Raw genomic sequence first — 27,615 nt, 5'->3', positions numbered from 1 at the left:
AGCTGCTGGGCCTTTCCCCCCCCAGTGCTGAGCCCTTTTTTGGCTATTTGGGGTAGTTCGCGCTTAGGGCTTCATAACTTTTTGTCCACATAAGCTAACCACGCCAAATTTGCGTCCTTTTTTTCCAACATCCTAGGGATTCTAATGGTACCCAGAGTTGGTGGTTTCCCCTGGAGGAGACCAAGAAAATAGCCAAAATACAGTGAAAATTTTGTTTTTTCCAAAAAAATGGGAAAAAAGGGCTGCCGAAGAAGGCTTGTGGTTTTTTCCCTGAAAATGCCATCAACCAAGGGTTTCTGGTGCTGAAATCACTATCTTCCCACCTTTCAGGAACGGGCAGACTTAAATCAGAAAACCGAATTTTTCAACACAAATTTGGCATTTTACTGGGACATACCCCATTTCTACTATATTTGGTGCTTTCAGCCTCCTTCCAGTTAGTGACAGGAATGGGTGTGAAACCAATGCTGGATCCCGGAATGCTAAACATTTCTGAAAACTAGACAAAATTCTGAATTCAGCAAGGGGTCATTTGTGTAGATCCTACAAGGTTTTCCTACAGAAAATAACAGCTGAAATAAAAAAATATTGAAATTGAGCTGAAAACAACAGCCATTTTTCTTTGTTTTACTCTGTAACTTTTTCCTGCGATGTCAGATTTCTGAAAGCAATATACCGTTTTGTCTGCTGGACTCTTCTGGTTGCGGGGATATAAAGGGCTTGTAGGTTCATCAAGAACCCTAGGTACCCAGAGCCAATAAATAAGCTGCACCCTGCAGTTGGTTTTCATTCTATACTGGGTATACAGCAATTCATTTGCTGAAATATGAAGAGTGAAAAAGAGGTATCAAGAAAACCTTTGCATTTCCAAAATGGGATCAAGATAAGGTTTTGAGGAGCAGTGGTTATTTGCACATCGCTGAATTCCGAGGTGCCCATACTAGCATGTGAATTGCAGGGCATTTCTCAAATAGACGTCTTTTTTACACACTCTCTTATATTTGGAAGGAAAAAATGTAGAGAAAGATAAGGGGCAATAACACTTGTTTTGCTATTCTGTGTTCCCCCCAAGTCTCCCGATAAAAATGATACCTCACTTGTGTGGGTAGGCCTAGTGCCCGCGACAGGAAATGCCCCAAAACACAACATGGACACATCCTATTTTTTTTATAGAAAACACAGCTGTTTTTTCCAAAGTGCCTACCTGTAGATTTTGGCCTCTAGCTCAGCCGGCACATAGGGAAACCTACCAAACCTGTGCATTTCTGAAAACTAGAGACCTAGGGGAATCCAAGGAGGGGTGACTTGCGGGGCTCGGACCAGGTTCTGTTACCCAGAATCCTTTGCAAACCTCAAAAAGTGGCTAAAAAAACAAGTTTTCCTCAGATTTCGGTGACAGAAAGTTCTGGAATCTGAGAGGAGCCACAAATTTCCTTCCACCCGGCGTTCCCCCAAGTCTCCCGATAAAAATGATACCTCACTTGTGTGGGTAGGCCTAGCGCCCGCGACAGGAAACGCCCCAAAGCGCAACGTGGACACATCAACATTTTTGGAAGAAAACAGAGGTGTTTTTTGAGAAGTGCCTACCTGTAGATTTTGGCCTCTAGCTCAGCCGGCACCTAGGGAAACCTACCAAACCTGTGCATTTCTGAAAACTAGAGACCTAGGGCAATCCAAGGAGGGGTGACTCGCGGGGCTCGGACCAGGTTCTGTTACCCAGAATCCTTTGCAAACCTCAAAAAGTGGCTAAAAAAACAAGTTTTCCTCAGATTTCGGTGACAGAAAGTTTTGGAATCTGAGAGGAGCCACAAATTTCCTTCCACCCGGCGTTCCCCCAAGTCTCCCGATAAAAATGATACCTCACTTGTGTGGGTAGGCCTAGCGCCCGCGACAGGAAACGCCCCAAAGCGCAACGTGGACACATCAACATTTTTGGAAGAAAACAGAGGTGTTTTTTGAGAAGTGCCTACCTGTAGATTTTGGCCTCTAGCTCAGCCGGCACCTAGGGAAACCTACCAAACCTGTGCATTTCTGAAAACTAGAGACCTAGGGCAATCCAAGGAGGGGTGACTTGCGGGGCTCGGACCAGGTTCTGTTACCCAGAATCCTTTGCAAACCTCAAAAAGTGGCCAAAAAAACAAGTTTTCCTCACATTTCGGTGACAGAAAGTTCTGGAATCTGAGAGGAGCCACAAATTTCCTTCCACCCGGCGTTCCCCTAAGTCTCCTGATAAAAATGATACCTCACTTGTGTGGGTAGGCCTAGCGCCCGCGACAGGAAATGCCCCAAAACAGAACGTGGACACATCACATTTTTTCATAGAAAACAGTGCCTACCTGTGGATTTTGGCCTCTAGCTCAGCCGGCACCTGGGGAAACCTAGCAAACCAGCACATTTTTGTAAACTAGAAACCCAGGGGAATCCAAGATGAGGTGACTTGTGGGGCTCGGACCAGGTTCTGTTACCCAGAATCCTTTGCAAACCTCAAAATGTGGCTAAAATACCACGTTTTCCACACATTTCGGTGACCGAAAGTTCTGGAATCTGAGGGGAGCCACAAATTTCCTTCCACCCAGCGTTCCCCCAAGTCTCCCGATAAATATGATACCTCACTTGTGTGGTTAGGCCTGGTGCCTGCGACAGGAATAGATCACACAACGGTCAATGTTGGTCCTTACGTGAGGCAGCTGTTGACCCTGGGGTGATCCATTCCTGACACAGGCACTAGGTGTAGGCACTCAAGTGGGGTAGTGTTTTTATCAGGACAGGTGAGGAGTCACTGGGTGGTAGGAATGTTGTGGATCCCAGCATATTCCTGTAGTTTGTGTGACAGAAATGCAAGAAAAATAGAGTTTTTTCTCAACATTTCAGCTTTGCAGGGTATTCTGGGTAAGAAAACTTTGGGGAATCCACACAAGTCACACCTCTGTGGACTCCCCCGAATGTCTAGTTTCCAGAAATGTTTGGGTTTAGTGTGTTTCTCTATATGGCCGCCGAATCCAGGACCAAAAACACAGGTGCCTGCCTTACAAAACCAGTTTGTTTTGCCATAGACAATTTTGATGTCTCCACAATATGATTTGGGTGGTGGAATTTGGGGCTGAACTAAATTGGTGAGCTCCCAAGAGAGCACTCTCTCTCTGCTTGCCGCCGCATTCACCTGCTCTCTGGGTTGGCCTAACCCACTATTACCCAGTTGCACGAACAGCTTGCGAAGGGACAGCAGGACTGTCCTCATCACCTCCCTCATAATGTACTGGAAGAGGAGTTTTCGAATGGGACTCCTCTGACTGAAAAATCACTCCCAGAGTCTGCGCCATTGTCCTATCCCTCAGATGCTGTCTCAGTATCTGATGTCTCAGTCTCTGATCCTATGTCAGAGCGGTCCTCTATAACCCGAGTGCAGGCAGCAGTCATCCATCAAGATGCCATCTCTGCTATTGGCTAAACTGTTGCTCTAAAACACTAGCCTACGTAGACAGTCACAAAATCGATGGTGTGTGTGAGATACGTGCAACAGTAGAGGCCACCTTACCTGCGCTTCTTCCCTCAATCAGCACGTACTTTCAAGACACTCAAAAAACACCTTGTCACATACCATTCGTCACAGTCTTTAGCACCTCCTGCGCCCAGTCCAACAATCATTATTGGTGCTCCCACTCCCTCCTCCTCGGATTCCCTCATTACCACCCAGCAAAAGTGCCCTTCATCTCTCCATAGACTTTACTAATGTACTCAGCTATTTACATAAAATACAGATGTGCTCTTTGCAGTAGGCATATAAACCTTCTGTGCTTCTTTATGGCACTAAAACTGCCACTAGACAAGTCGGACCCTTTTCCCCCCAGGGAAACCACACACATATTGACAAAAGTGATGTATATATGACAGCCAACCACCTGAAACTCAACTCAAGCAAAACCGAAATAATCCTCTTTGGCCCTCACCAAAAAAACCTGGGACCCCCCATGGTGGCCCACCACGCTAGGCCCTGCACCCACCCCCGCCAACTACGCACGCAACCTCAGCATCATCCTAGACTCCTCCCTCTCTATGACCCAACAAATCAACGCTCTTACCTCCTCATGCTTCAACAAACTCCGTATACTGAAAAACATTCAAATGGATCCCCACAGAGACCAGAAAAACTGTCACTCACGCACTCATCAGCAGCAGGCTTGATTACAGAAACGCCCTCTACGCCGGCACCACTCTAAAACTCAAGTGCAAACTACACGCATCCAGAACTCAGCAGCACGACTCATCCTCGACCTCCACCGACACGAACACATCTCTCCACACCTCAAATCCCTCCACTGGCTCCCCATTGACAAAAGGATCACCTTCAAGATCCTCATCCTCACACACAAATCACTCCACAACACAGGCCCTGCCTACCTCAACGAGAGTCACCTTCCACACCCCCACACGAAACGTCCGTTCAGCTGACCTCTCTCTCGCCTCTGACCCCCGCATCAAACACACCACCACCGGGGGCAGATCCTTCTCCTACATTGCACCCAAAACATGGAACGCACTCACAACCCACATTCGCAAGACCCAAAACCTACTTCTTTTCAGGAAGGGCCTCAAAACCTGGCTTTTTGAACAGTGAACCTCCTAGCCCCTTTCCCTCCCCCCCGTCCCCCCCCAGCGCCTTGAGACCCTCACAGGTGAGTAGCGCGCTTTATAAATCTCTTTGATACAGATCTACCTATATATATATATATATATATATATATATATATATATATATATATATATATATATATATATATATATATATATCTATATATATATCTATATATATATCTATATATATATCTATATATATATCTATATATATATCTATATATATATATATATATATATATATATCTATATATATATATCTATATATATATCTATATATATAAATATATATATCTATATATATATATATATAAATATATATATCTACATAGATATATCTATAGATATATCCATGTACCTAGATATATCTATCTACATAGATATATATATATAGATATATACATATATTTTTTTTTAGTTGTTGTATGGTTTCCTTGGGGGCCAAAATGGCCCCCAGGGAAACCCTACAACATCTAAAAAAAAATTGCCCCCACAGGGGGTCACCCTGCCCACGGGCGACCCCCTGTCATTTCATTTTTTTTTTTGGAAAAAAAAAAAATCCCCTGGGGGGGGGGGGGGGCGCGATCGCGCCCCCCCCCCCCCCCCAGGGGGCACCTACCTTTTTATTTTTTTAGGAAAATTATCCGGGGGGGGGGGGCGGCCCGTTTTCCGGGGGGGGGGGCTGCCCCCCAAAAGTGAAATCCCTGGTGTCTAGTGGGGTTTCCTGGCCCCCGATCGCAGCTGTGCTGCGATCGGGGGCCAGGAAACCGTTTCAGAAGGCCTCATAAGAAAGGGGAGACTCTCCCCTTTCTTACGAGGCCTTCTGAAACTGTTTCTGGCCCCCGATCGCAGCACAGCTGCGATCGGGGGCCAGTAACAGTTTCAGAAGGCCTCGTAAGAAAGGCGAGAGTCTCCCCTTTCTTACGAGGCCTTTTCAAAATGTTTCCTGACCCCCCCGATCGCAGCTGTGCTGCGATCGGGGGAGCCAGGAAACCTGAAAATGTTTCCTGACCCCCCCGATCGCAGCTGTGCTGCGATCGGGGGCCAGGAAACACTTTCAGGAAGGCCTCGTAAGAAAGGGGAGACTCTCCCCTTTCTTACGAGGCCTTCCCGAACGTGAAAAAGGCCGTTTTCCCCATGAAAGCAGGAAGCGGCCGCAAGGCTGCTTCCTGCTTTCATGGGGAAAACACCTTTGCAACGTCAGCGCGCCTCGCGGCGCGCTGACGTCACAAAGGGGCGGGTGGGGGGCGGGGGGAGACACGGTAGCTTCCGTGTCTCCCGGGGGGGGAAAAAAAATAAATCCTCGGGTGCGACGCACCCGAGGATTTATTAATGCCCTTCCTGGTGTCGGCCACTGGTCGTGACCCGCACCAGGGAGGGTGTGTGGGCGTCGGCCAGTGGCCGACGCCCGCATTTAAGAGGTTAATTTGATATGGACTAACTAAACGTTGCATGGAATTGCGTGTAGGAATATTGCTTGATATGTTGTCAGCTTATTAAGATCTAAAGGCTTGCATTTAGGCATTAAATAATCTTGATTTGCTTATAGTTAGATGGTGAATAGGCTTTCAATTTATGTAATTTACACATTACAAGTATGTTGGGGTTAAAAGATAAGAAAAATTTATTTGTCTACTAGTTATTTTATAGATACTCAGACAATTGGTGAACCAAATGCTTTGTATATCTTGCCCAAGAAGTTGTGGAGGGAAGTTCAGCTTTTTGAGTTTGTATAGTTTTCCATTTCATTGAGTTTTGTTCTGTAAATTAAATGTTTGGAGAGTGCAGCAGTTAAGAAATTGGCAATAAATGTCCTTGAATAAAGACCATTACCTTGAGTTGACATGGACTAGCCCAACCATATTCTATGGAGCTCTTTTGAGACTTTCTGTTGTTTTGTAGGTGTATGTTTTTGAATGTTGAAGTATGCTTTGCCTTACCATACATACATGAAGCGCAACAGTCTTGTGAACCATGGCAGAGACCGCATTCAAGGATTACCGCTTATGTGAGAATCCGAAAACAGAGGTGCAGTCCATTGGTGGCGGAGCCAATTATGCTTCATTAGAACATCCTTGGGTGGAATTTGGCATTCATGCAATAGAGATAAGAATAGGTCCCTTAGTTTGTTGCCTGCTTTTCAATTATTCTCTGTTTATGGCTTCATTCCGGTACAGGTGACAAAGAATGGAAGAAATACCAGTAACGCAAAATGTGAGGTGAGTGTGTATACCCTTCCTATGTTCATGAATACATTCTCCATTTGTGTATGCTTTTTAAATCTGAGTGCAGCAAAAATGAACCTTAACACACTCAGAGTATTTGTTCCATTTCTATTCTGCATTGCAGCTATTTTTTTTGTCAATTATTTCATGTAAGATTCAAACTGATTGTGTGAAATGTTTTTTTGTTTATACTCTTCCAGTGCCAATCTTTTATATTTCAGCTTTGCAAACCTAAGCTGTACACTAATTTAAATACCACAACGCCTAAAGTTACAAGCAACATAAGCATATTGGGTCAAATCGTAGTGCATGCTCCGCAATTGACAGCTTGAAGCAATTCTTTCAGTTTTCATTTTTTTTTTTAATACACACAACTGCATGGATATATTATAACAAATATTCAGTTGAAGTTGCATATAAGATGTCCCCTTGAAGCCTTTGTTCCCACCATGTACTTTCTGTGGATAGAATATATATATATATATATATATATATTAAGCAATCTTGCAAGAATAAGATTTTTACCAGAATATATGCCCAACTATTAAATGCCATTTGCAATTGTTTATCCAGTTGAAAAATAAAAATCATCGGACCCCCCTCAAAAACTTTCACAATTATTTTAGAAAGATGGCAATGTTTAAATATGTCTAAACCTATTTAAACATTGCAGTTAAGTATTGTTACCTTTTTAAAACTGCAATAACATGCTTCTGCTTAAAACAAAGGCATGTTATCTGTGTAATATTTCTTTTGGCCAGAGTTAGGCCCCCCCCCCCCCCCCTGGATCACTTGAGGCCACCCAGTTTGAAGACCTCTGGTCTAATGGGTCAAAATTTATAAGCTCCCAAAATCATTTCCAGTTGACAATAAAATGGGATTATGCATAATATTTTTTTCTTAGGGCATAAAGCTGAAACTGGTGGTTACCATATTTTAATGGCACCGAAGGCCCTCTGACCGTTTAGTGCCTTTTCTTGATTTAGTGAAAATCCATTATGCTGTCTTTGGACTCTATTTAACATTTGGTTGTCCAGTGTGCAGTTCAAAGTAAGTCTATTTTTCAACAAGTTCACTGAAGCCTTATAGAGCATGCATTAACAATTTGACCCCAGTTTCTATATGCAAGACGCTTTTTATGTCTACTGGACAAATAGAATTGTTTGCCTTCAATTTTTAGAAAACACTGGGGGGAAACATAAGGCAGATGGGTGGAGCGGAAGAGCAGATGCTGAAAGAGCCCACTTCTGAATATCACTTCTTTGCCTATTTGAGAGGCCGACATAAGATGAAAAAAGAATACTTTAGTCACCGACCAGCATGGCCGATCGGAGCCAAATTGGTGGCGTAGTGCTTTGCTGATGTAGGCAGCGGCTTTAATGAATTCACTTCTCAATCTTGTCTAAGCTCATAGGAAGAAAAGTCATCCATGCTCTCCCACTTTAAGAGCTGGAGGGCAATATAAAATTATATTGGGGAAGCTCAAATTTGACCCTGGTGCACGCTCCCTTCCCTAGTCACCTTGACAAACTGTGTGGTAGAACCCATACAATCCGGCCTTGCTGAAGGGTGGGAGGACAGTGTGAAAATTCACTGGGTAAGTTAATCTTCCTGAGTGTGTTCCCACTGGACTGCCAAACTGGGTTGGGAGGCTGTGCAATAACTCTCCCACTTGACCACATTTCTAAAGTGCAGGAGGATTTCACACATCCCAACAGAAAGGGGATTAACCGTTCATGATAACCATCCTTATGAGCCAAATAAAATAATTTACCCAGTTGGTGAAAGAGATAAAGGACAAAAATTAAGGGAAATGGATGAACACTAAACAGACAGTTAAATGTCTACCACCTACTTGAAATACCATAGTGTGAGAGATTGCCTCACCATGGTGGAAATGTAGGTCAGAAACTAAAAAAGAAATGTGACCGCTTTGAGGATAGATTGCAGAGATAATTGAGAATTGTTGTTGGGGAAATCACGAGCCAGCATTGATAGCAGACCAAGGGACTTTTATGCACACTTACTCATTCCAGTTGAGAAGTAGAATGATTAAAGCAGCAAAAGCACAGGTAGCCTTATAAGGCATTAGTATAGTAGTGGAATCTTTCATTCATCATGCAGCTAAGGGATAAGGGTATCTTCTCGTCAGAGCTGTTAAAAATAGGTGTTTATAATAAAAGGGTGTTTTACTTAGAGCTACGGTTCCTGTGAAAATTCTGATGTACAGTTGATTCTGTTTTTCAGACGAGCTGGCACGATTAGTCAGCTGGATCATATTTCATATGATATCTACTCTTAAGTTGTGCATTTTATAAATAAATTATGTTTGTTACTTTTTCCCCAGTGGTTTAAACCTGTTTTTTCCATTTCAGTGACAAGCCTCAGCGTTCACAACGAAGGCTTTCCTCTGTGAGTATAATTTTTCATGTTTTTTTTTTTTTGTGTTAATATGCACAAGTTTTACTGTCTTGATCTCTACGGAAGAGTAGTTTTTCGTCCACATGTATTAAAAAAAATGTCTCCTAAGTTTATCAGAAACATCTAAAAGAATCCTCAGTTCAACTTTTGAAAGTCAATCCTGCCTGATACTTATTTGAGTTCTGGTGCTTGTATCTTGAATTGCAACATGAATGTTGTATTTCCTCATCCGTCATGCATCGAAGGTATTTTTGTCTATGAAAAATCTGTTCCATGTCTTCCATAATTGTTTACTATAAGAGTCCATTGCTCTGCCAGTTGTTTGCTCATGCTCACCCCACTGGTTTTACATCTTGTTTGCTGTTATAGTTCTGCTTTTCTAGTCCCAGTTAGCCCTCCAGTAATTGATTTTGGGATAAAAATCTGTAGTACACCTATCCAAGAGTTACCAGTGACTCATGTTGTGGTACTTCTACCCTCTGGTCTTTCATTAGCAGTACATAATAGACTTGTACCATTGTTCCTCACCTCTTTTCCAAAATATTTCTGTCTTGCCACTGTGTTTGTTAACCTTGAATGTGAAAGCCCTTCATTTGACCCACCTGCTTGTGATGAAAAATCCCTCATTTCGATTGACATTGGGGAGACATGTTAAATGTTTACCAGTGTGTATGTCTGGGTTTCTGTATGCTGAAGTATTAATTTTTATTCAAGATTCCTCTGTGTCCCGAAATCATTAGGGTCACAAAAGCAATTTGTGAAATGTTCGAAGAAAAGAGAAGCTTGCATATGTGTTTCTTCCAGACCAACCCTACAGAGCTGTCCTTCTCTGGGATAGGATACTGGGATACAGACAAACTTGCAAGTGTTATAGTAGAAACCTGCCCTGAACCCGAAATTCAAAACACACATAGGGTTAAGAGGCTATTCGCTGATTACACGTCTGCTGGCTAAATGAGAAAGACTGTCTCAGCCTGGTATCTGCACACATTTAGCACGGTTGCAGATGGGATCCAGAGTAAACTGATTACGACCCCATAAGGCCTTATAATTCAGAGGGAACAGAGAAAAATCCTCATTTTATTTCTGAAGTAAATTCTTCTTCTTTTTTTTGTTTTTGCTTTTACCCTTTGGTTAAAAGGTTCATAAAATGCAGGTTTTGGCACAATATGGAAAGATCATTGATGAGACATTTGCTATATTTTCATGGGCCCCAAATGCATTTTCGGTATCCGTTTTGGAATGTATGCATTCATTGTTAGATCTTTGTTTAGGCTTAAGCCTCTAATGAACCATATGAAAAATTTACAGTGGGGTTATAGACCGCCCATTGATTGGCTTTCTTGTCACTCGTTTGCTGAAAGCCACTCGTTTGCTTGGTTCATAGTCGGTGACTTACCTTCCTCTTCTTGTGTTTGCCCCTCTCCTGAAGCATAGCTTCTTTACCATCCTGGGTGTCTTGCATCCTTCCACTGCTTGCTTTCAGAGAAATGGCAATTTTCAACAACATTGAAGCACTCCCAGGGATGATGTGAGACTCTGGAATGTATGGACCTGTGTTTCTGGATCCTTGTGTAACCTTGTACCAGGTACATATAAGGCTTTCGATGTAAAAATGTTCCCTGTTACGAACAGGTTTGCTCTTGAATGTGTCCAAGCCTATAGATATGACATGGTAATGGTGAAATTCCAAATAAAGCATAGTTTTGCAAAGATTTCTTTGGTTGACATGTTTATTTTTGAATTACTCATGTTCTACTGTAAAATGTATTGTGACACTGACCAGGCCAGTAAGTCTGACTTTTATGAATGCAAGTCATATGATTGTTCCAGGTGCATTTAGAGGTGTTGTGTTTTTCTATGACTCCTTTCTCCATTAGACTCCACTTTGTAAGTTACAGTCCAGCAATCCTTCTCCACAACAGGCAGTACATTTCTCTCCTTTTAAGCATTCAGTCTGCTTTCAAGCAGTATCATTGACTAAGATTTGGTTCTTGAGTGAAAGAGGGCAGCAGTTGTCATACTTTGAATCGCCTCAGCTTCTCCAACTATGCTAGTGCATATGCCCATCATTGATCAGTGGAGATAATTGGACAACATTTTTGATTTCAAGGACCAGTATGTATAGTCCAAGCAGGCTAGTTGGCTCACGAGCAACTTTTAAACCCTTTCTTGCTCTTCAGTCATACAATGGGCATGGTGTGATCACTCTGTGCTCATGTCACAAAAAGCAGGTCTATTTTCAGGGCTGATTCCAATCAGACAGTGGGGCAAATGAGGATCAGGCAAGAAGATTGGTAGTGTCTGGAATGCTTTGGCACAGGCGGAGCAGCAAACTTTGAAAGAAGTAAAAAATACAGACCCTCTCAAATACAGGAACACTGTAAATTCTCAAAGCTTAACTGGGTAGTAGGAGGAGTGCAGAAAGATCAGGCTCCCAGGCCACAAGTTATCCAGCACTCTGACCTACAGTCCTCCACTATCTTAGGTAGGCATACACCCATGAAGTTCCAAAATGGATTTTATCCTGTACTCTTACAAGCCTTCACAGATCAGCATATGCCTGCACTACCACACATAATACACTTGTAAGAGCTAATGACTCTGTTAAGGGAGACTAACATACATTTAACATAGGGAAGACAAGTATTAATTCCCCCTGAAGGAGATGGTTGAAAAGGCTGTTAATTTGTCTCTGATCCATGCTTCTCCAACTGGCAGGCCTGCAAAGCCCGTACAAAAAGGACAATAGTGTTTGCTGAGGTCGAGTTTACTCGACCTCAGCTAGGTCCTAGAGACTAGTTTCATATAAAAAAGGGAGACTCCTTGGTAAGCAAGCATTCTTGTCTGGCTCACTGATGGGGGAAATTATAGACATCCACAACTTTCTAATTAAAACAAAGCAATGGTGTAAGCTATTCAGGGCCATGCAGGTGTCATTCTGAACCTAACAAGGATGGTTTTCGTGTCTTTAGTGATATTTGAGGCCCTCTTGCTATAGTGTGGTGCATGCAATGAGTTGGCAGGTCTAAGAACAAGTGTCTTATGAAAAGCTTCCCTGTATCTGCACCAACAATGTCCTTGACTGTAGTCTGAAAGAGGAACCATGATTCATAGTTATCAAGGACTTTCATGTGTTAATTTTTTTTAAAGGGATACTCTTTATCTGTATATTATTTTAAGATGGTACAGGCAAGTATCAAGACATTGGCATTTGGCAGATCGGCATTTATGATCCTTTGAATAAAGTGGTCAGCTCAACTTCCTTCTCCAATACTTGCGTGGACTTTGTAAAGAAAATACGCCTGTGTACAAAACAGTTAACGTTTATGAGGAGTTTAGTTCTTGGAAGCTGATGTGTGATGCCTTAATTGAAAAGTTCACAACACCAGGTACGTTTGATGGAGGATCTCAAGTAGATTATAGCCATCTTTTAAAAGTATGTTTTCTGATGGAGACATAGGATAGATGCTTCTGAATGACATCAGTATTTCCCAAGAGTTGGCTTTTAGAGTACAAAAGTTAGAATTAAGAGGTCTGAAGGATTGTTCTTGCTAGATATTGTGTCTGACTAGAGAGATAGAAAGCCTGTCATGTAATCACCAGACAAATAAGATGCATAAACAAAGGGCTTTTGGTGCCTTCATATGTTATCTTTTGTTTTCCTTAATTATTTTATTGAGGATCACTTGATTCAGCACATCTGTAACTTAGTTCCTTTCCTTTATAACTAATAGAGTGTTTGTTAAGGCCCTATGCCAAGTACAGTAGAAAGTGGTTTTGCATAGGCCTTAGGTGTAATTTAAATTAGGGAGGCTGGGCCAGTGACATGGTTCGCTGAGTTGGCTCACCCATGCTCGTCCTTTGGCTGGATCGGCCTTGTGAATGAAACATCACTGGTGATGTTTTTGCCAACACGAAGCTGAGAAGCTAACTGGTGGACATCTTGAAACCTGGCAAACCTATATGAGTGTTTGGGTGCTACCTTGCCCTAGGTAAGTAGGAGGCTGTCTGCTGGCTGGCACCACCGGCCTGTGGGGACCACGCCTCCTACAGAAGCTGTTTAGTCCATAGGAGCATCAGACTGCTCACAGGGCTGACTTCACCCTGGACCATTGTCTTGGATTCTATCTGTGAGGCAGCCAACAGTTCAAGCTGGCACAATAAGTTGCTTGGGCTGCTTCGCCCTTGATGATACTTCAGCAGTTTCACCTAAGGAAACTTTGTTACTGCTTTTACTTCTTCTAAGTAGTCAAGTTTGATCATCTTCTCAGCGCCCTGTCAGGGATGTTGTCGACCTCTTCGGGGATCATCGGAAGACCTCACTAAACCATCCATTTGATAGTGGTGATAGGGGTTTGCAATTTGTATGCAGCCCCCATCATAATTGGGATTCAGCAGGTTACCTGCACCTGTCGGCGAAGGGTACACATATGCTGATCCTTGCAGTTTAGCATGTGTGCAGCCTGAACATTACAAATCTCTTACAGCTCGATCTTGTGTGTCTGAACGCAACTTATCTCTCCAAGAAGTTTAATTCTGACTGCTGGGGATTGCGTAACTAGATGGCACAGAGGAGTCTTGTTCGTTATCGGAATTAACTAGACAAATCGCTCCACCAACTAAGAATGGCCCTGCACCACCAACCACAGACTCTTTAAAAAGCTGTCAGTACCTTCTGTGTTCCGAAGATTTCTGTGTTGTCAAATTAAACCGCAGGCTCTAGTACTGGTGGTACCTTTCCATCAATGCCTTTAAGTTTTGCATTGCAGCTATATTTACCCAAGCCTCTGCCCCTCAACCCAAAGACTTTGGTTTCCCAAAAGGTGCTCTCCAGGTCATGTGAATAATGTCGCTAGATCGATAGCCAGTATTGGTTATGGTCTGAACTACGACGGCATCTGATGGTCCCTGAACCTCCAACTTTCATTCATAATTAATGTAAACGTTCTTGGCGAATGCTTTTGCTCTGGTTTGTCTAGTGGCAGTCCAAGAATTTCACCTTTACAGACACAGTATGAATACCCCTGTTAGAACAAATTTTTATTGATTATTTCAGGTATACACTTGGACAACTAGTACATTCGGATCCATACATAGGTTATGGTAACTACAGTCTTAACACATGAATTGTATACATGCGTAAGCATAATATGTGAGGCAGGAGTCATTGGCCAGTTTTAAAATATGCAAACAATTAAGAACTTGGAAAACATAGCAATAACATTGTCTTATAGATAAAATATGAGATGCATCAAGTAATTCTGCATCTTCTCCTGCCAGGATCCCCCAATCCTGTATTCCTGTGTCTGATTCCCACATATTTACATAGCAATGCCACCTAAATTACTGAGCTCTGCTGTCTAAGACCCGACGTGCTTAGGGATAAACCAGGAGGTGAGTGACTGTATGGGTGTGTAAAGGAATCTGAGAGGGTGGATATCAATTGGTCTTGGAGTTCTTCTTTAAATTTTTGTAAATCATGGAGTAGTGCCTCCCTACTCCCTGCTATAGGAACCCTTGGCAGACCGCAAACCTCCTCGCGTCTAAGCACTACAGCTTCAGTCTTTCTCCACTTCAGCATTGCTGCACACCAGTAGTTCAGTCTCAGGAGAGTGTGGACCTTCCAATACATTGAAATGGTTCTATAAACTATTGGTGAAGCTAGGTCAATATACGGTTTGATACTTTCACACCTTTTGAATGTTTAAAGAGGCCCAACAGTGAACCTTCCATGGTGCACACCCTGTTACGTCCCGTTATCTCTGTTATTCCACTGTTATTGAGTGACACCACTGCTGGGCAGAACCAAAACATGTGCCATATCGGCAGCTGGTCCCTGGCACATGGGGCAGTCAGAGGGGGAACCAAACATTTTGTGGAGGCATTGCTGTGTGAGATAAGCCATATGTAAAATATTGTTCTGTATGTACTGAATCTTAACATTGCGTGACACTTTCCTAGGATATATTAGTGCTTTCTCCCATTCTTTGTTTATGAATTTGCTTCCTATATCTTGTTCCAACATCTGCGAGTCGGCAATAGGCGATCACGTATGGCATGTGCTAGGGTGCGGGTAAACCAGGTGATCAAGCGGCAACCCCTGCCTGTAGTATGGGAATTGTGTGTACTAATGGGTGTTGTTCTGATTCAGTGTCTGTAATGTGCCATAACTGTGTTTGGCCAGCCAATATTCAACTGTGCGCTAAGAAGCGTCCTGCCAGTATGTCCCAGCCCGTTTGTAGCTGTTCGAAGAGAGCATATTGAGGGGCCAAAGCTCAGAGTGTTCACCCCGGCAGGCTGCCACATCAGGGGGCTCCTGCTGTCCCCCGTAATCATGGCCCTAGTGTCGAAAACCAACAAAATAAAACCAGAGTTCTATTATTCCTAGATGAAGTAGTCCGGTGACAGGCCTGCTTTGAACCCTCTAATTCTTTTCAAAGTAAACGCTTTAGACACCCCCAGGGACGCTCATTCAGGAGCATCAAGGGGCACAGAGAGGCAGGGGATAAGACAGGTGGTAGCTCACCTTGGGCCATCAGCTTGATCCCAGGATCAAACTACAAGATTTTTTATTGCAGCAACTATAATATACTCTATTGGAGCACGAATGACAGTGGCTGCTGGCACCAGACTTACCTTCCAGTGGAGCCTTATTAAAGAATTTAAAGTGGATTTAATCCAATTGCAGTGCTTTGAAAGGGTCCTTTATTGTTGGGTTTTTTCACTACCTCCCCAAGTCAGGAGAGAGTAAATTGCATGCATGCTGAATTTCTTGGATGTGGTAGCTGTTTATCAGGCTCTCTGTCTGGAATTGACCCTGATTCCCTGTTACCCATGGGCACCATTCTAGGCACAAAAAGTACCATTTAAAGTTGATGGAGCAGTCATCTAAATGTATCACTGCTGGCACATGGACGTGCAACTTCCCCCACCCCAAAAGAATATCTAGAGTCAAAAGTAGCTGTTTGAGCCTGATAAATGCTTGCATCCCACGAGGTCCTTGCTCGTCGGCATCTTTTAACTCTAGAATGACCACTTATCCAAGTAATAGATGGAGTGATTAAAGGAATCCTACCTGCTCTCCAGGAAGAAAGGTCTGAGGAAAGGCCACTGGGTGAGGCTAGAAGGCAGCCTTGGACAGTACTCTGGTGAGCACAACTGGAAGGGAGGAGGTGGGGTTTGCGCAAAACCTGATGCCTGGGCTCGAAGTATGAACATGTGGTTGGGCTGTATCTTACGAAAAAGGATTCCGCTCACCCTTGGAGGGGACAGCGAATCCTGAGGCCTGGATCCTCAGAGCGAGCTGGGTATTATATGCCGGCTGTAGGGGACCCTCATGGAGCTCTGACCCAGAGTTTGGGTGTACCTTTTCATGACACTGAAACCCTACTGGGGCCTGAGGGACACTGTCGTCTGCCAGAGAAGAGAGCCCATGGCCGGTGCATTATACCTCTCTGCTAGCCAGAGCTCTGACCCCGGGCCCTGTCTGTGCGCCTTAGCCCAGGGAAGCAGGAGGGACTTTCCAAGCCTGCAGTTCCCCATCTCCAAGTGACGCAGTGGGCCTGGGGACTAAGTGACTCACTTACTGGGTGAGGGGACATCACCCAGGAAGATCAAGAACAGTTGTATGCAGCTTGGATCACCAGCTTCTGCCTGATCCAAGACCAGAAGACGCTGCGAGGATAAGATCGCTTGGAGGAAGCAAAGTATAGTGAATGGATCCCAGGAGCGGAGTGTGAGAATCAAGGCCCCTCAGACTGACAAACCGAAAGGCCTGTCTGCGCGTGTGTGCTGTTGCAACCCTTGTATACCAGGTTGGGCCATGTTGAAGAGTAAGGGTGTAAGGAAATGCCTCCTTGGCATGGTTGCCCCCTGACTTTTTGCCTTTGCTGATGCTATGTTTACAATTGAAAGTGTGCTGAGGCCTGCTAACCAGGCCCCAGCACCAGTGTTCTTTCCCTAACCTGTACTTTTGTATCCACAATTGGCAGACCCTGGCATCCAGATAAGTCCCTTGTAACTGGTACTTCCAGTACCAAGGGCCCTGATGCCAAGGAAGGTCTCTAAGGGCTGCAGCATGTCTTATGCCACCCTGGAGACCTCTCACTCAGCACAGACACACTGCTTGCCAGCTTGTGTGTGCTAGTGAGGACAAAACGAGTAAGTCGACATGGCACTCCCCTCAGGGTGCCATGCCAGCCTCTCACTGCCTATGCAGTATAGGTAAGACACCCCTCTAGCAGGCCTTACAGCCCTAAGGCAGGGTGCACTATACCATAGGTGAGGGTACCAGTGCATGAGCATGGTACCCCTACAGTGTCTAAACAAAACCTTAGACATTGTAAGTGCAGGGTAGCCATAAGAGTATATGGTCTGGGAGTCTGTCAAACACGAACTCCACAGCACCATAATGGCTACACTGAAAACTGGGAAGTTTGGTATCAAACTTCTCAGCACAATAAATGCACACTGATGCCAGTGTACATTTTATTGTAAAATACACCACAGAGGGCACCTTAGAGGTGCCCCCTGAAACTTAACCGACTGTCTGTGTAGGCTGACTAGTTCCAGCAGCCTGCCACACCAGAGACATGTTGCTGGCCCCATGGGGAGAGTGCCTTTGTCACTCTGAGGCCAGTAACAAAGCCTGCACTGGGTGGAGATGCTAACACCTCCCCCAGGCAGGAGCTGTGACACCTGGCGGTGAGCCTCAAAGGCTCACCCCTTTGTCACAGCCCAGCAGGGCACTCCAGCTTAGTGGAGTTGCCCGCCCCCTCCGGCCACGGCCCCCACTTTTGGCGGCAAGGCTGGAGGGAACAAAGAAAGCAACAAGGAGGAGTCACTGGCCAGTCAGGACAGCCCCTAAGGTGTCCTGAGCTGAAGTGACTCTAACTTTTAGAAATCCTCCATCTTGCAGATGGAGGATTCCCCCAATAGGGTTAGGATTGTGACCCCCTCCCCTTGGGAGGAGGCACAAAGAGGGTGTACCCACTCTCAGGGCTAGTAGCCATTGGCTACTAACCCCCCAGACCTAAACACGCCCTTAAATTTAGTATTTAAGGGCTACCCTGAACCCTAGAAAATTAGATTCTTGCAACTACAAGAAGAAGGACTGCCTAGCTGAAAACCCCTGCAGAGGAAGACCAGCAGACGACAACTGCCTTGGCTCCAGAAACTCACCGGCCTGTCTCCTGCCTTCCAAAGATCCTGCACCAGCGACGCCTTCCAAAGGGACCAGCGACCTCGACATCCTCTGAGGACTGCCCCTGCTTCGAAAAGACAAGAAACTCCCGAGGACAGCGGACCTGCTCCAAGAAAGGCTGCAACTTTGTTTCCAGCAGCCTTGAAAGAACCCTGCAAGCTCCCCGCAAGAAGCGTGAGACTTGCAACACTGCACCCGGCGACCCCGACTCGGCTGGTGGAGATCCAACACCTCAGGAGGGACCCCAGGACTACTCTGATACTGTGAGTACCAAAACCTGTCCCCCCTGAGCCCCCACAGCGCCGCCTGCAGAGGGAATCCCGAGGCTTCCCCTGACCGCGACTCTTTGAATCCAAAGTCCCGACGCCTGGGAGAGACCCTGCACCCGCAGCCCCCAGGACCTGAAGGACCGGACTTTCACTGGAGAAGTGACCCCCAGGAGTCCCTCTCCCTTACCCAAGTGGAGGTTTCCCCGAGGAATCCCCCCCTTGCCTGCCTGCAGCGCTGAAGAGATCCCGAGATCTCTCATAGACTAACATTGCGAACCCGACGCCTGTTCCTACACTGCACCCGGCCGCCCCCGCGCTGCTGAGGGTGAAATTTCTGTGTGGGCTTGTGTCCCCCCCGGTGCCCTACAAAACCCCCCTGGTCTGCCCTCCGAAGACGTGGGTACTTACCTGCAAGCAGACCGGAACCGGGGCACCCCCTTCTCTCCATTCTAGCCTATGTGTTTTGGGCACCACTTTGAACTCTGCACCTGACCGGCCCTGAGCTGCTGGTGTAGTAACTTTGGGGTTGCTCTGAACCCCCAACGGTGGGCTACCTTGGACCAAGAACTGAACCCTGTAAGTGTCTTACTTACCTGGTAAAACTAACAAAAACTTACCTCCCCTAGGAACTGTGAAAATTGCACTGTGTCCACTTTTAAAACAGCTATTTGTCAATAACTTGAAAAGTATACATGCAATTTTTATGATTTAAAGTTCCTAAAGTACTTACCTGCAATACCTTTCGAATGAGATATTACATGTAGAATTTGAACCTGTGGTTCTTAAAATAAACTAAGAAAAGATATTTTTATATACAAAAACCTATTGGCTGGATTTGTCTCTGAGTGTGTGTACCTCATTTATTGTCTATGTGTATGTACAACAAATGCTTAACACTACTCCTTGGATAAGCCTACTGCTCGACCACACTACCACAAAATAGAGCATTAGTATTATCTCTTTTACCACTATTTTACCTCTAAGGGGAACCCTTGGACTCTGTGCATGCTATTCCTTACTTTGAAATAGCACATACAGAGCCAACTTCCTACATTGGTGGATCAGCGGTGGGGTACAAGACTTTGCATTTGCTGGACTACTCCGCCAATACCTGATCACACGACAAATTCCAAAATTGTCATTAGAAATTGATTTTTGCAATTTGAAAAGTTTTCTAAATTCTTAAAAGACCTGCTAGGGCCTTGTGTTAGATCCTGTTTAGCATTTCTTTTAGAGTTTAAAAGTTTGTAAAAGTTTGAATTAGATTCTAGAACCAGTTGTAGATTCTTAAAAAGTATTCCAACTTTTAGAAGCAAAATGTCTAGCACAGATGTGACTGTGGTGGAACTCGACACCACACCTTACCTCCATCTTAAGATGAGGGAGCTAAGGTCACTCTGTAAACTAAAGAAAATAACAATGGGCCCCAAACCTACCAAAATACAGCTCCAGGAGCTTTTGGCAGAGTTTGAAAAGGCCAACCCCTCTGAGGGTGGCAACTCAGAGGAAGAGGATAGTGACTTGGAGGAAAATTCCCCCCTACCAATCCTATCTAGGGAGAACAGGGTCCCTCAAACCCTGACTCCAAAAATAATAGTCAGAGATGCTGGTTCCCTCACAGGAGAGACCAACACCTCTGAAATCACTGAGGATAGCCCCAGTGAAGAGGACATCCAGTTAGCCAGGATGGCCAAAAGGTTGGCTTTGGAAAGACAGATCCTAGCCATAGAGAGGGAAAGACAAGAGATGGGCCTAGGACCCATCAATGGTGGCAGCAACATAAATAGGGTCAGAGATTCTCCTGACATGTTGAAAATCCCTAAAGGGATTGTAACTAAATATGAAGATGGTGATGACATCACCAAATGGTTCACAGCTTTTGAGAGGGCTTGTGTAACCAGAAAAGTGAACAGATCTCACTGGGGTGCTCTCCTTTGGGAAATGTTCACAGGAAAGTGTAGGGATAGACTCCTCACACTCTCTGGACAAGATGCAGAATCTTATGACCTCATGAAGGGCACCCTGATTGAGGGCTTTGGATTCTCCACTGAGGAGTATAGGATTAGATTCAGGGGGGCTCAAAAATCCTCGAGCCAGACCTGGGTTGACTTTGTAGACTACTCAGTGAAAACACTAGATGGTTGGATTCAAGGCAGTGGTGTAAGTAATTATGATGGGCTGTACAATTTATTTGTGAAAGAACACCTGTTAAGTAATTGTTTCAATGATAAACTGCATCAGCATCTGGTAGACCTAGGACCAATTTCTCCCCAAGAATTGGGAAAGAAGGCGGACCATTGGGTCAAGACAAGGGTGTCCAAGACTTCAACAGGGGGTGACCAAAAGAAAGGGGTCACAAAGACTCCCCAGGGGAAGGGTGATGAGACAACCAAAACTAAAAATAGTAAAGAGTCTTCTACAGGCCCCCAAAAACCTGCACAGGAGGGTGGGCCCAGAGCCTCTTCACAAAACAATGGGTACAAGGGTAAAAACTTTGATCCCAAAAAGGCCTGGTGTCATAGCTGTAAACAGCATGGACACCAAACTGGAGACAAGGCCTGTCCCAAGAAAGGTTCCACTCCAAACTCCCATCCAGGTAACACTGGTATGGCTAGTCTCCAAGTGGGATCAACAGTGTGCCCAGAGCAAATCAGGGTCCACACTGAAGCTACTCTAGTTTCTGAGGGTGGGGTGGATTTAGCCACACTAGCTGTCTGGCCGCCTAACATGCAAAAATACAGACAGCAACTCTTAATTAATGGGACTAGAATAGAGGGCCTGAGGGATACAGGTGCCAGTGTCACCATGGTGACAGAGAAACTGGTTTCCCCTGGCCAATACCTGACTGGAAAAACTTACACAGTCACCAACGCTGACAATCAGAGAAAAGTACATCCCATGGCAATGGTTACTTTAGAATGGGGAGGGGTCAATGGCCTGAAACAGGTGGTGGTCTCCTCAAATATCCCAGTGGACTGTCTGCTTGGAAATGACCTGGAGTCCTCAGCATGGGCTGAGGTAGAACTAAAAACCCATGCAGCAATGCTGGGTATCCCTGAACTGGTGTGTGTGAAAACAAGAGCACAATGCAAGGCACAGGGTGAAAAAGTATAGCTGGAGTCTGGAAGAATGGCCCAGCCTACCAAGAGAACAGGAAAGTCAGTTGGGAAACCAACTGCAACACAGCAAAAGAAAGGGAACCTCTCTTCTCAGGAAGAAGTTCTGCCCTCTGAGGGAACTGAGCCTTTGGAGCTTGAACCTTATCAGGTTGAGCTCTTAGGCCCAGGGGGACCCTCAAGGGAGGAGCTGTGTAAGGGGCAAGAAACCTGTCCCTCTCTTGAAGGCCTTAGGCAGCAAGCTGCTGAAGAGTCCAAAGGCAAGAAAAATGGAACACATAGGGTCTATTGGGAAGATGGACTCCTGTACACTGAGGCCAGAGACCCCAAACCTGGTGCCACTAGGAGAGTGGTAGTGCCTCAGCTGTTCAGAGAGTTCATCCTAACATTGGCCCATGACATTCCCCTTGCTGGACATTTGGGACAAACCAAGACGTGGGAGAGGTTAGGCAACCACTTCTACTGGCCCAATATGTCCAACATGGTTAAGGAGTTTTGCCTCTCCTGCCCCACCTGTCAAGCCAGTGGTAAGACAGGTGGGCACCCAAAGGCCCCCCTCATTCCACTTCCAGTGGTGGGCGTCCCCTTTGAAAGAGTGGGTGTGGACATAGTTGGTCCACTGGAACCTCCCACAGCCTCAGGAAATATGTATATCCTGGTAGTAGTGGATCATGCTACCAGGTATCCTGAAGCTATTCCCCTTAGGTCGACTACTGCCCCTGCAGTAGCCAAGGCCCTCATTGGTATCTTTACCAGAGTGGGTTTCCCTAAGGAGGTGGTGTCTGACAGAGGTACCAACTTCATGTCAGCATACCTGAAACATATGTGGAATGAGTGTGGAGTGACTTATAAATTCACTACACCTTACCATCCACAAACTAATGGCTTGGTTGAGAGATTCAACAAGACATTAAAAGGCATGATCATGGGGCTCCCAGAAAAACTCAAAAGGAGATGGGATGTCCTCTTGCCATGTCTGCTTTTCGCTTACAGAGAGGTGCCACAGAAGGGAGTAGGATTCTCACCCTTTGAACTTCTGTTTGGTCATCCTGTAAGGGGACCACTTGCTCTTGTTAAAGAAGGCTGGGAGAGACCTCTTCATGAGCCTAAACAAGACATAGTGGACTATGTACTTGGCCTTCGCTCTAGAATGGCAGAGTACATGGAAAAGGCAACCAAAAACCTTGAGGCCAGCCAACAGCTCCAGAAGTTTTGGTATGACCAAAAGGCTGCACTGGTTGAGTTCCAACCAGGGCAGAAAGTCTGGGTTCTGGAGCCTGTGGCTCCCAGGGCACTCCAGGACAAATGGAGTGGCCCTTACCCAGTGCTAGAAAGGAAGAGTCAGGTCACCTAATTGGTGGACCTGGGCACAAGCAGGAGCCCCAAGAGGGTGATCCATGTGAACCACCTTAAACTCTTCCATGACAGGGCTGATGTGAATCTGTTGATGGTAACGGATGATGATCAGGAGGCAGAGAGTGAACCTCTCCCTGATCTTCTGTCATCAGACCCAAGAGATGGCACAGTAGATGGAGTGATCTACTCAGACACCCTCTCTGGCCAACAGCAAGCTGATTGTAGGAGAGTCCTACAACAGTTTCCTGAACTCTTCTCCTTAACCCCTGGTCAGACACACCTGTGTACCCATGATGTGGACACAGGAGACAGCATGCCTGTCAAAAACAAAATCTTTAGACAGTCTGACCATGTTAAGGAAAGCATCAAGGTGGAAGTCCACAAGATGCTGGAATTGGGAGTAATTGAGCGCTCTGACAGCCCCTGGGCTAGCCCAGTGGTCTTAGTCCCCAAACCTCACACCAAAGATGGAAAGAAAGAGATGAGGTTTTGTGTGGACTACAGAGGGCTCAATTCTGTCACCAAGACAGATGCTCATCCAATTCCAAGAGCTGATGAGCTCATAGACAAATTAGGTGCTGCCAAATTCTTAAGTACCTTTGACTTGACAGCAGGGTACTGGCAAATAAAAATGGCACCTGGAGCAAAAGAGAAAACAGCATTCTCCACACCTGATGGGCATTATCAGTTTACTGTCATGCCCTTTGGTTTAAAGAATGCCCCTGCCACCTTCCAAAGGTTGGTGAATCAAGTCCTTGCTGGCTTGGAGTCCTTTAGCACAGCTTATCTTGATGATATTGCTGTCTTTAGCTCCACCTGGCAGGATCACCTGGTCCACCTGAAGAAGGTCTTGAAGGCTCTGCAATCTGCAGGCCTCTCTATCAAGGCATCCAAATGCCAGATAGGGCAGGGAACTGTGGTTTACTTGAGCCACCTTGTAGGTGGAGGCCAAGTTCAGCCACTCCAACCCAAGATCCAGACTATTCTGGACTGGGTAGCTCCAAAACCCAGACTCAAGTCAGGGCATTCCTTGGCTTGACTGGGTATTACAGGAGGTTTGTGAAGGGATATGGATCCATTGTGACAGCCCTCACTGAACTCACCTCCAAGAAAATGCCCAAGAAAGTGAACTGGACTGTGGAATGCCAACAGGCCTTTGACACCCTGAAACAAGCAATGTGCTCAGCACCAGTTCTAAAAGCTCCAGATTATTCTAAGCAGTTCATTGTGCAGACTGATGCCTCTGAACATGGGATAGGGGCAGTTTTGTCCAAAACAAATGATGATGGCCTTGACCAGCCTGTTGCTTTCATTAGCAGGAGGTTACTCCCCAGGGAGCAGCGTTGGAGTGCCATTGAGAGGGAGGCCTTTGCTGTGGTTTGGTCCCTGAAGAAGCTGAGACCATACCTCTTTGGGACTCACTTCCTAGTTCAAACTGACCACAGACCTCTCAAATGGCTGATGCAAATGAAAGGTGAAAATCCTAAACTGTTGAGGTGGTCCATCTCCCTACAGGGAATGGACTTTATAGTGGAACACAGACCTGGGACTGCCCATGCCAATGCAGATGGCCTTTCCAGGTTCTTCCACTTGGGATGAGACTAACCTTTCCCAAGAGAGTCTTCATTTTCTCTTTCGTTTGGGGGGGGGTTGTGTAAGGAAATGCCTCCTTGGCATGGTTGCCCCCTGACTTTTTGCCTTTGCTGATGCTATGTTTACAATTGAAAGTGTGCTGAGGCCTGCTAACCAGGCCCCAGCACCAGTGTTCTTTCCCTAACCTGTACTTTTGTATCCACAATTGGCAGACCCTGGCATCCAGATAAGTCCCTTGTAACTGGTACTTCCAGTACCGAGGGCCCTGATGCCAAGGAAGGTCTCTAAGGGCTGCAGCATGTCTTATGCCACCCTGGAGACCTCTCACTCAGCACAGACACACTGCTTGCCAGCTTGTGTGTGCTAGTGAGGACAAAACGAGTAAGTCGACATGGCACTCCCCTCAGGGTGCCATGCCAGCCTCTCACTGCCTATGCAGTATAGGTAAGACACCCCTCTAGCAGGCCTTACAGCCCTAAGGCAGGGTGCACTATACCATAGGTGAGGGTACCAGTGCATGAGCATGGTACCCCTACAGTGTCTAAACAAAACCTTAGACATTGTAAGTGCAGGGTAGCCATAAGAGTATATGGTCTGGGAGTCTGTCAAACACGAACTCCACAGCACCATAATGGCTACACTGAAAACTGGGAAGTTTGGTATCAAACTTCTCAGCACAATAAATGCACACTGATGCCAGTGTACATTTTATTGTAAAATACACCACAGAGGGCACCTTAGAGGTGCCCCCTGAAACTTAACCGACTGTCTGTGTAGGATGACTAGTTCCAGCAGCCTGCCACACCAGAGACATGTTGCTGGCCCCATGGGGAGAGTGCCTTTGTCACTCTGAGGCCAGTAACAAAGCCTGCACTGGGTGGAGATGCTAACACCTCCCCCAGGCAGGAGCTGTGACACCTGGCGGTGAGCCTCAAAGGCTCACCCCTTTGTCACAGCCCAGCAGGGCACTCCAGCTTAGTGGAGTTGCCCGCCCCCTCCGGCCACGGCCCCCACTTTTGGCGGCAAGGCTGGAGGGAACAAAGAAAGCAACAAGGAGGAGTCACTGGCCAGTCAGGACAGCCCCTAAGGTGTCCTGAGCTGAAGTGACTCTAACTTTTAGAAATCCTCCATCTTGCAGATGGAGGATTCCCCCAATAGGGTTAGGATTGTGACCCCCTCCCCTTGGGAGGAGGCACAAAGAGGGTGTACCCACTCTCAGGGCTAGTAGCCATTGGCTACTAACCCCCCAGACCTAAACACGCCCTTAAATTTAGTATTTAAGGGCTACCCTGAACCCTAGAAAATTAGATTCTTGCAACTACAAGAAGAAGGACTGCCTAGCTGAAAACCCCTGCAGAGGAAGACCAGCAGACGACAACTGCCTTGGCTCCAGAAACTCAGCGGCCTGTCTCCTGCCTTCCAAAGATCCTGCACCAGCGACGCCTTCCAAAGGGACCAGCGACCTCGACATCCTCTGAGGACTGCCCCTGCTTCGAAAAGACAAGAAACTCCCGAGGACAGCGGACCTGCTCCAAGAAAGGCTGCAACTTTGTTTCCAGCAGCCTTGAAAGAACCCTGCAAGCTCCCCGCAAGAAGCGTGAGACTTGCAACACTGCACCCGGCGACCCCGACTCGGCTGGTGGAGATCCAACACCTCAGGAGGGACCCCAGGACTACTCTGATACTGTGAGTACCAAAACCTGTCCCCCCTGAGCCCCCACAGCGCCGCCTGCAGAGGGAATCCCGAGGCTTCCCCTGACCGCGACTCTTTGAATCCAAAGTCCCGACGCCTGGGAGAGACCCTGCACCCGCAGCCCCCAGGACCTGAAGGACCGGACTTTCACTGGAGAAGTGACCCCCAGGAGTCCCTCTCCCTTACCCAAGTGGAGGTTTCCCCGAGGAATCCCCCCCTTGCCTGCCTGCAGCGCTGAAGAGATCCCGAGATCTCTCATAGACTAACATTGCGAACCCGACGCCTGTTCCTACACTGCTCCCGGCCGCCCCCGCGCTGCTGAGGGTGAAATTTCTGTGTGGGCTTGTGTCCCCCCCGGTGCCCTACAAAACCCCCCTGGTCTGCCCTCCGAAGACGTGGGTACTTACCTGCAAGCAGACCGGAACCGGGGCACCCCCTTCTCTCCATTCTAGCCTATGTGTTTTGGGCACCACTTTGAACTCTGCACCTGACCGGCCCTGAGCTGCTGGTGTAGTAACTTTGGGGTTGCTCTGAACCCCCAACGGTGGGCTACCTTGGACCAAGAACTGAACCCTGTAAGTGTCTTACTTACCTGGTAAAACTAACAAAAACTTACCTCCCCTAGGAACTGTGAAAATTGCACTGTGTCCACTTTTAAAACAGCTATTTGTCAATAACTTGAAAAGTATACATGCAATTTTTATGATTTAAAGTTCCTAAAGTACTTACCTGCAATACCTTTCGAATGAGATATTACATGTAGAATTTGAACCTGTGGTTCTTAAAATAAACTAAGAAAAGATATTTTTATATACAAAAACCTATTGGCTGGATTTGTCTCTGAGTGTGTGTACCTCATTTATTGTCTATGTGTATGTACAACAAATGCTTAACACTACTCCTTGGATAAGCCTACTGCTCGACCACACTACCACAAAATAGAGCATTAGTATTATCTCTTTTACCACTATTTTACCTCTAAGGGGAACCCTTGGACTCTGTGCATGCTATTCCTTACTTTGAAATAGCACATACAGAGCCAACTTCCTACAAAGGGTCTTCGTCCTTGGTGCTGTTCTGTGACTAGAGAAAGGCTGCCGCTTGA

The 27,615-nt window shown here is 45.9% G+C and overlaps 1 protein-coding gene across 1 annotated transcript in view; it reads left to right on the top strand.

The window, feature by feature from the left end:
• Positions 1 to 27,615, top strand: part of LOC138260251 (kinetochore scaffold 1-like) — a 104,656-nt gene that overhangs the window by 13,689 nt on the left and 63,352 nt on the right. Inside the window, exons 2-3 of the mRNA XM_069208570.1 lie at positions 6,810 to 6,851; positions 9,233 to 9,269. The gene's annotated coding sequence lies outside the window, so the exon portion shown is untranslated. The remainder of the gene's footprint in view (positions 1 to 6,809; positions 6,852 to 9,232; positions 9,270 to 27,615) is intronic.

The sequence above is a fragment of the Pleurodeles waltl genome, chromosome 9 (genome assembly GCF_031143425.1).
Source record: "Pleurodeles waltl isolate 20211129_DDA chromosome 9, aPleWal1.hap1.20221129, whole genome shotgun sequence".
Taxonomy (NCBI): Eukaryota; Metazoa; Chordata; class Amphibia; order Caudata; family Salamandridae; genus Pleurodeles; species Pleurodeles waltl.
This window is presented reverse-complemented; position numbering and strand designations above follow the sequence as displayed.